This window comes from Acinonyx jubatus, chromosome A2, assembly GCF_027475565.1.
Source record: "Acinonyx jubatus isolate Ajub_Pintada_27869175 chromosome A2, VMU_Ajub_asm_v1.0, whole genome shotgun sequence".
NCBI lineage: Eukaryota > Metazoa > Chordata > Mammalia > Carnivora > Felidae > Acinonyx > Acinonyx jubatus.
In genome coordinates this window covers 110,794,162-110,803,735 of record NC_069383.1, presented here as the reverse complement: position 1 = coordinate 110,803,735, position 9,574 = coordinate 110,794,162, and the positions used below count along the sequence as shown (strand labels likewise).

The 9,574-nt window shown below is 46.3% G+C and overlaps 1 long non-coding RNA gene across 1 annotated transcript; it reads left to right on the top strand.

The window, feature by feature from the left end:
* The first annotated feature begins 407 nt into the window (after window positions 1-407).
* Window positions 408-4,027, top strand: LOC128314858 (uncharacterized). Its single transcript, XR_008296993.1, has 2 exons — window positions 408-614; window positions 1,887-4,027. It is a non-coding gene; the product is annotated as an uncharacterized LOC128314858 (long non-coding RNA).
* The last annotated feature ends 5,547 nt before the right edge of the window (window positions 4,028-9,574 follow it).

The following is a 9,574-nucleotide window of genomic DNA, read 5'->3' as shown; positions in this document are numbered from 1 at the left end:
AGGAATAATAAATGGCATGGATACAATATTTCAATATTAGTTAATATTAGTTAAATCGGCATAATATTGAAACCAGGCCTTTTAAGTTCTAGTAAGCACTCTATTTCCATTCCAGTCCCTTGCAACAATAACAACAATATTAGCTAGTGTCCTTTAAACTCTTAAGAGTGCCAAGCACTATTAAACATATGCAATGTGGTTTATTATCTGTTTTATTGATAAAGAGATGATTTATTTCTTTATTTTTATTTTAGAGAGAGAGCAAGCTAGGGGGGGAGAGGAGCAGAGAGGGAGAGAGAGAAGAAATCTTAAGCAGGCTCCACACCCAGCATGGGGCTCGAAGGGGAGCTTGACGATGGGCAGATCAACCAGGAGATCAATCCCATGACCCTGAGTCATCAATCCCATGACCCTGAGACCCTGCACCGAAATCAAGAGGGGGCCGCTCAACCGATGGAGCCAGCCAGGTACCCCGATGAAGAGATTATTTTCAAAGTTTATTTATTTATTTGAGAGAGACAGGGACAGCACAGCCGGGAAAGGAAGAGATGATGTTTCAATGAGCGGAAGACACGGCAAGTGCAAAGACTAGAGGCCAGGTGGAGCAGGAGAAGGTAGTGTATGTTTTAGTCCCACCACAATGGGAAACTGCATACCAGGCAGAGTCCCAATAGGATAGAGCAGACCCATTCAATAGGGTTTAATGAAAAGAGTTCAGCAAAGGGGCGATTTACCCCGGTGTGTGGGCATGGGGAGGATGGTGTTGTAAGGAAATCAATGGGCTGGTGCAGTCCCTGGGCTGCCAATAGTGGGGAGCCACTAACCCCGAAACCTGAAGTAAGGAGGAGGGGGGGCGGTTTCCTAGAAGCAACAGGAGACTCAGTGATGGGGTGAGGGGCCCCCCGGTGAAAAGCTGTGGCTAGAGAGACACAGTCACTGCCGAAACTGGGAGTAAGTCAGGGAAATACCCCAACTTTTCTCTACTCCCACCCTCTGATGCCTGTCGGTGCCTCCCATTGGCCGAAACCAACTGGGAGCCAAAGACCAAGGATGCCCGGGTGATGGCATCCAGGGGGATCAGCTTTGTAAAGGGGGGTACACAGAGCAGGTGAAAACTGTGGCCAATGGATCTGGGAGGTGGGGGCTAAGTGGAGAATAACCAGAGGTGTTCTAGATGACCTTGAAGATCTCTCCAGCCCTCTCTGAGCCAACTCTGTAACAGAAATGGATTGGACTCGAAAACTTCCCCTCTTGCTAATACTGGCTGCAAGCATCTTGTTGTTCTTGAGCACTTAACAGGGACTGTCACTGTGGAAACCTGATACTCAGGGTTGGTCACCGGTACCTACCATCCAAACCACCAGCCCTGGAGCAGGTCCAGCCAGGTGACCAGGTGATGCCCAAAGGTGGAGAAATCACGGCACCTGTGAGATCCCCTGGCCTCGGGCTCCGCCAGATCAGGTTGGCGGGGCCCCTGGAGACCAGCAGAGAGGTTTGGACAGCCTGGGAAGGATGAAATCATTACTCCCATCTCTGGGCTCCTACGGGTTTGCTCTGCCAGGGAGGACTGGCCCTGAGGGAGTTCCACAGCCACGAGAACTCATTAGCTCACAGTGCTGCCTGGATACTCACTCCAGGGCACGTGCGGCCAACAAGAAAGCACACGGGCACCCAGATTCTCCCTCAACTGCACACATGGAGGGAGGCACAAACACCCCACAGCTACAGGCACACCCCCAGGCATGTACACACAAATGCACAGACACAGGCACAGATGCTCACAGACAGACACGCACCAGCCGTGTGTTCGGCCACGGCCCAGCCCACGTCCGGCCACCCTGCTGATTCTTCGACCCTTCCCGCCTCAGTTTTCCGGATGGTCCCAGGATGAAGAGGGCATGCCCCGCCATATGCTCCTGTGGATCCCTGAACCGCCCTGGAATGGGTCATCCTCTTCGTCACTGTCCCTCTGCCCCAGAAGGGGAAGTTCCTGGAACACAAATATTGAAGGAAGAAAGGAAAGAGGGAGGAACGGGGAACAAATGGAGGGAGGCAGAGACCTAATCGTGATAAAGATGCGACAGTATGATGTAAATATGCCAGGGTCCATTCAGGATTTGTTGGGCCCGGTGTTTATACAATGGGGGAGGGGAGCTGTTTTTCAACTAGGAAGACCAAAACGATGAATACCAATGAGAGAAAGAGCCTTGGAAGGGGCCTGTGTAAGTGAGGGCCCTGGTGCTGAACAGGAAAGCTGCACCTGTCAACATGCTTGAAACATGGACATGTTTCTAATACTAACATTCTAACACATGCAGGAACACAGACACTAGAAGCCTTGAGTCCCAGACACGTATGCACATGCACACACACACACACACACACACACACACACGTGTGCACAGCTCTAGGCTCTGGTTGCTCTCCAGCTGGGCCCTCTGGATACCACTCTTCAGAGGCCCCTGCAGCCCTCACTTAGAAATTAGGCCCTGGCCCAGCTGCTTGCACATCAAATGAGTGTGTGCTGATGGACCCACCCCCAGGTGTGCACTTTGATGTTTCAGAGGAGTGGACTCTATTCCTGCCTCCTCACCTGGAGCCCCAACCCCATGCCTAACCTGCCCGCTATGAGCTGCCTTCACGCCACAGGGCCAGGGGGACGAGGTGGGCGCTGTCTCCGGAGAGGGGCTTGGCCAACATTCAGTGAAGCGTCAGCCGCTGGCCCTTAGAGCTGGCAACACCCCCCAGCATGCCTCCCCAACACATTCTACTGCCTTTTCCCAAGGATGGGACACCGAGGCCCAGACAGGGAGGTCGTGGGCCCTGTGCCAGTTCTCTTGGGGAACAGCAGTATGTGACACGCACACACCCATCACAAGCATTTCTGGAATGCCAAAGATTATAAAAGGGTTTCTTGTTCAATGCAGGAAAGCATAAAGCAAACGAAAATGGCTTGTAATGCTGCTGTGCAGCTAATCCCAGTGGCATTTTAAAAATAATGCAGGCACACATTTAGAAAATGCAAAGGGTTCCAAAAGATTACAAAGTGAAAACCCGAACCTTCCTTGCTGTCTCAGTCCCTCTCCCCGGAGATGATCACTCTTTGCATTTCCTTCCCGAATACGTTGCTATACTGGCTTTTACTGAAGAAAAGAGGAGAATCACTCTGCCCACTATTTCGTACCTTGCCAGTTTCCCACCTAAAACACATCTCTGCAGATCTGTCCACGTCAACATGGCCCAATCTGCTGCCTTCTTTTTAATGGCTGTGCTTTATTCCATGGTCTGTGCTCTCTGTCAAGGTGTATTTATTCCCAGTTTCTTTGCTCTTAAGCACTGTACCTGGATGTCCTATTAGTATTTCCGTAGGGCCAGTTAAAGCAGAGGCACTCCATCAAAGAGTATATGCGTTTTTAATTCTGGTAGAAATTGCCAAAACGCCCTCCAAAAGGGTGGCATTAATTTGCACTTTTATCAGCAATATACAAAAGAGTCTGTCTCCCTACACTGTTAACAATTTTGTCAAACAGAGTGAAAAGTCAGATCTCAGTGTTTCTTAACAGCTTTGCTGAAACATAATTCACATGCTATACAGTTCACCCGCTTTACGTGTTTACAGTGAGGTGTTTACAGTTGTGTCTCCATCAGCATGATTAATCGTAGGGCATTTTCATCGCTCCAGAAAGAAACCCTGCAGCCATTAACAGTCACTGCCCAGTTTTCTCCCTCCCTTAGCTTCTAGCAACGGTCAGTCCACTTTCTGCATCTATCGATTTGCCTATTCTGGACATTTCATAAAAATGAAATCCTATGGGGCGCCTGAGTGGCTCAGTGGGTTAAGTGTCTGACTTCGGCTCAGGTCAAGGTCTCACGGTTGGTGGGCTCGAGCCCCGCATCAAGCCCGGTGTGGAGCCCCACAGCATGGAGGCTGCTTGGGATTCTCTCTCCTCCCTCCCTCTTCGCTCCTCCTCCACTCACGCTTTTTCTGCCTCTCTCAAAATAAATAAACTTTAAAAATGAAATCATACCCTATGTGGTCTTTTGTGTCTGACTTATTTCACTTTGCATAACATTTTCAAGGTTGTTCCAAGTTGCGGCATGCATCAGCACTAACTCCCTCTATATGGCACAACATTCCATTATGTGGATAGACCACATTTTGCGTATCCATTCATCAGACGATGGACGCTTGGGTTGTTTTGAGGCTTTGGGGCTCTTGTGAGTAAGGCTGCTGTGAACATTCACGCACACATTTTTGCGTGCATGTGTGATTTCATTTCTCCTGGGTATATAGGACTTGGTGTTGTTTTAATAGGCGCTTCTTTTTTTTTTTTTTTTAATTTTTTTTAAGGTTTATTTATTTTTGAGACAGAGAGAGACACAACATGAACGGGGGAGGGGCAGAGAGAGAGGGAGACACAGAATCGGAAGCGGGCTCCAGGCTCTGAGCCATCAGCCCAGAGCCTGATGCGGGGCTCGAACTCGCGGACCGCGAGATCGTGACCTGAGCTGAAGTCGGACGCTTAACCGACTGAGCCACCCAGGCGCCCCTAATAGGCGCTTCTTTTAATTTTGAGTGAGGTTGACCATCTTCAAGAATTGCCTGTTCAAATGCATTGCCTATTTTACTGTGAGGTGGTCTGCATGTTTTCTATCTGTGATATTGTGATTTATGACAAGAAATATATATTTGGTCTTCATCCCTTTCTGGGCATCAAGCCCCTAAAACCCTTGGGATTTTCTAAGCAATGAGAACCATACAAGGTGTCTTTTTTATGTTAATGGGGGTACTTTGGGAAAGCATCTGTGGGTGGGAGCTGGTTGCCAAGGGACCCATGTGACGAGAGGGCTGGAACTTTTAACTTTTAACTCCGACCTCCAAGGAGGAGAAAGGGGCTGGAGGTTGAGTTCGGTCACCAATGGGCAAAGGTTTAACCAACCATGTCTAGGTAATGAAACCTCCATAAAAACCCTAAAGGACTGGGTTTGGAGAGCATCTGAGCACATGAACACGTGGCGATCTGGGGGGAGGAGGATACGGAGGCTCCTCACCCTTTCCCCACACACCTTGCCCTTTAGCTCACTCTTCTAGCTGGTTGTTCCCGAGTTGTGTCCTTTCATAGTAACCCAGTAAGTAAACTTTTCCTGAGTTCTGTGAGCTGCTCTAGCAAATTAGTCAAACACAAGGAGGGGTCATGGGAACCTCTGATTTATGGCCAATCTATCAGAAGCACCGGTGGCAACCTAGACCTGCCGTTGGCATCTGAAGTGGGGCAGTCTTGTGGGACAGAGGGATCTGAGGCTGCCTCCTGGTAGAGAGTGGTAGGGTTGAACTGTAGGATTCGCAGCTGGTGTCTGGGAGTGGCTTGGGAGTGGGGAAAACACCCACACACTCCCTTGGGGAGCAGGGTTATAACGGGTGTCAGAATCACACTATCGATCTGGGCTCTTTGTTAATCAAGATGTTGTAGTATCGTAAACACACTCTTCCAGTTTGCCATTTGTCTCTTGACTTCATTTGTGGTATTTTGTGACATTCAGACATCAACATTCTTTATGTGTTCACAGTTACTCACCTTTCCTTTTTTTAGGCCTATAACCAGCTTAGGCAGGCGTTTCCCACCACGATGATAAATCTGTCCATGACATCCTGGTTTTCGTTCCTCCTCCCTCTTCTTTTGTAACGATTCAAACTTGGATCTATGTGGGGTTTATTCTGGTGCCAGGGATAAAAATCCAGTGTTCTTCGTAGATGGTGAAATAATCGTTTCAACATTTTTGATGGAAGAGCCCTTCTCGTCACCACCAGTTGGAAATTTCTTTACCATAAATTTCATGTTCCAGTGTCTTCAAACCTGCTTCAAGACCCTCCAATGCAGTGCTTCTCGATCCTGGTCGCACATCACAATCATGTGGAGGCATTTAAGGAAGCACCAATATCCGGATCCCACCCATTGGATCAGAATCTCTGGGGGGTAGGGCCAAGTATCGCTTTGTTTCATTCATCTGCTTTATGGGTCCTAATATAAATCCAGGCCCAGGAACTAGTCACCCCACTGACTCTTCTAGCTATTTCTTCTTTTCTTAAAATTTTTTTAATGTTTTATTTATTTTTGAGAGAGGGAGAGAGACAGAGCATGAGCAGGGGAGGGGCAGAGAGAGAGGGAAACACAGAATCTGAAGCAGGCTCCAGGCTCTGAGCTGTCAGCACAGAGCCTGACGTGGGGCTCAAACTCACATACCATAAGATCATGACCTGAGCCGAAGTCGGACGCTCAACTGACTGAGCCACCCAGGCGCCCCTCGTTCTTCTTTTCTACCAAACTCTGTTTTAATAGGGTTGGCCCTGCCATGACTCTTCTTTTTCAGAATGACCTTGGCCATTTTTCACATTTGTATTTTTCCAGATGAACTTTATTGTTATTTTAAAAAAAAGCCTGTTATTAAAAATGAGGCCACACTGATCTTATTTTCAGTCAACAAATATTTATTGAGCACCTACTACTTGCCAGGCACTAGGGGATGGAGGAGTGAACATGATAAGAATTTCTGCCATCCAAGACCTCACCCACTATTGGAAGGGACATGCGAGTGCGGTCCAGGAACAGTTCTCTGAGGAGGTGATGTCTGAGTCTAGTCTGCATGTTATCTCTGGTCCCAGGAGGCAGGCCTGGCAGTGGTCTCCCCAACATCCCCTGTGCCTTGCTGATGACACCCCAGCTTTGTTAAGGGCAGCAATGTGGCTTGCCTAGGTGACACTTTCGTTTTCCCGGGCTCTGTTGCACACAGTTCTGGCCAAGGAGGCCAGATTACGCGGGATTACTAAACCAAATGGCATTCAAAGACAAGAAAGCTGACTCAATGCCAACAACTGCTTACCTCTAGTAGCACGAAGAAAGTAAATCCTTGCGTTTAAGTCACCAAGAAATGGACCGTTTGAGGGTGCCTGGATGGCTCAACCAGTTAAGCATCTGACTCTTAATTTCAGCCCAGGCCATGATCTCACAGTTCATGAGTTCGAGCCTCACATCTGGCTCCATGCTGATAGCGTGGGGTCTGCTTGGGATTCTCTCTCTCTCCCTCTCTCTGCCCCTCCCCTGCTTGTACATGCTCTCTCACTCTCTCTCTCTCTCTCTCAAAATAAATAAATAAACAAACAAAAGAGAGATGGACTTTGTTACTTATGCCTGAAAAGCATTCCTGTTACAGCCTCCACCGGAGGCTTTGTCAAATAACCCATCCATGTTCTTGACATTGCAAATTCAACAAACAAGTAGGAATGACTTGGCAACATACAACAGTAGAGGAACCATTCTAAAACTTAACAAGATCTGGGCACCAGCATCTCGGTTTTTCTTTTAATTATGGTTTAAAAAAATAACAAGATTAATCATAACTATTTTGAAGTTTACAGCTCAGTAGTGTCGAATATATTCACATTGTCATCCGACGGAATTCCAGAACTTTTTATCTTATAAATTGGAAACTCTCTACCCATTAAAAAACAACTCCCTGGCCCCTTCCCCGGCTAGCCCTGGTAACCACCATTCTACTTTGTGTGTGAATTTTTTTTTTAATATATATACATTGTTTATTTTCAGTAACAAATAGGTCCTATTTTCTATGCATCAAAACAAGAGTAATTGTGGCCTCCTTGATCCGGAAAAGGTATGCATGTGAGTCCAGACAAATAATATTTGTCTAATGCTAACTATTAGTGTTCTTGAAATGCCTGCACCTCTAAAGTAAAATTATATTAATTTGATCACTCTAGGGATGTCACAGAAATGGAATCATACAGTATTTGTCCTTTCGTGACTGGCTTATTCCAGTGAGCATAATGTCCTCAAGACACATCCATGTTGTAGCACGTGATACGATTGCCTTCTTTTTTTAAGTCTGGATAGTATTCCTATTTTCTTTATTCATTCTTCCACTGATGGACATTTGGGTTGTGCCCACCTCTTGGCTAGTGTGAATAATGCTGTTATGAACATGGATGTGAAAATACATCTTTGACAGCCCGCTTTCAATTCTTTTGGATATACACCCAGAAGTGAAATGTGCTGGGTCATATGTTTAATTTTTTGAGCAATTTCCACAGTGCCTGCAGCATTTTACGTTCCCCAGAAGAGTGCACAATGGTTCCAATTTCTCACATCCTTGCCAACACGTGTCATTTGCTGGTTTGTTTGTTCTTGATAGTGGCCATCCTAATGGGCATGAAATGGTTTCTCATTGTGGTTTTGATTTGCATTTCCCTGATGATCAGTGATGTGGAGCATCTTTTCACATGCTTGTGGGCAAGCATATATATAAGCATATATATAAGATATATATATATAAGCATATATATAAGATCTGTATATCTTCTTTGGAGAAATGTCGATCTTGTCCTTTGCCCATTTTTTACTTGGTTGATGTTGAGTTTTAGTAGTTCTTTATATATTCTGGATATCAGCCCCTTATCAGACATACAATTTGAGAATATTTTTTTCCCATTCTGTAGGTTGCCTTTTCACTCTATTGATTGTGTCCTTTGCTACACAGAAGTTGTTAAGTTTGCTGCGGTCCTATTTATTTTTGCATTTGCGGCCTGTGCTTTTGGGGTCACATCCAAAAAGAATCACTGCCCAATCCAGTGTCATGAGGATTTCCCCCTATCTTTTCTTCTAGGAGTTTTATGGTTTTGGGTTTTACGTTTAGGTCTTCTATCCATTTTAGCGTGTGAGTTTTTGTGTTTGAAACATGCTCTGTGTGGCCAAGAAGTGTGTGGGCCTCAGGAAAATTGAGGTTCTGACACTTGGCCATGGTTGGGCCTAGACACCATTCTCTTCAGATTATTGGATCACAGGGCTGGTACATCTTTGGTGGGACGGGCCCTTCCCCAGTACCAGTGAGGATGCCCACTGGTCCTCATCTTAGGGACCTTCGTTCAGCAATCGCCAGACCTTCATCACCCCCACCATTATCCACAAGGTCAGATGTACATCATTCAGGCAGCACACATTACCTTGATCTTCCCAAGGGCCATTGGGGGTGGTGGGCAGGCCGAGAAGGATGCTCCTTTTGCAGACAAGAAATGGAAAGCTTAGAGGTATCCTCACGTCCCAAGTATGATTCTAACTGCAGAACTCTTCCTTCTATACTGAGGTTTTCCTCTCTATGAATATTTTTAAAAATTGCTGACACAATCATATGGTATATACAACAATCCATCCTGGGAGAACTGAGCTGAAAGAAACAATTTTAACGGAATTTTAAATCATTATATATAAAAATGCTGCTTTCAGCTTTGTTTGGAGTAGCCACAAACATTGGCTTGGAATTGGGTTGGAATGTTCCCAAATACCAAACGATAAGGAAATGGTTAGACCAATGAGCAGAATCCTTTGCAGTTAAGGGAAATCCATCCCATGATGGCTCTGGGAGATGTAAAAATGCGTACCCTAACCTAGCAGAACTGTGTGGAACCCGTTTATAAATAAACACTGACTACATAAAAGCCATTTATACCGTGTTGGTCAACTTCTCACATGTGCTCACAGCCATTTGTACCCTTCTCTTGCCCTCT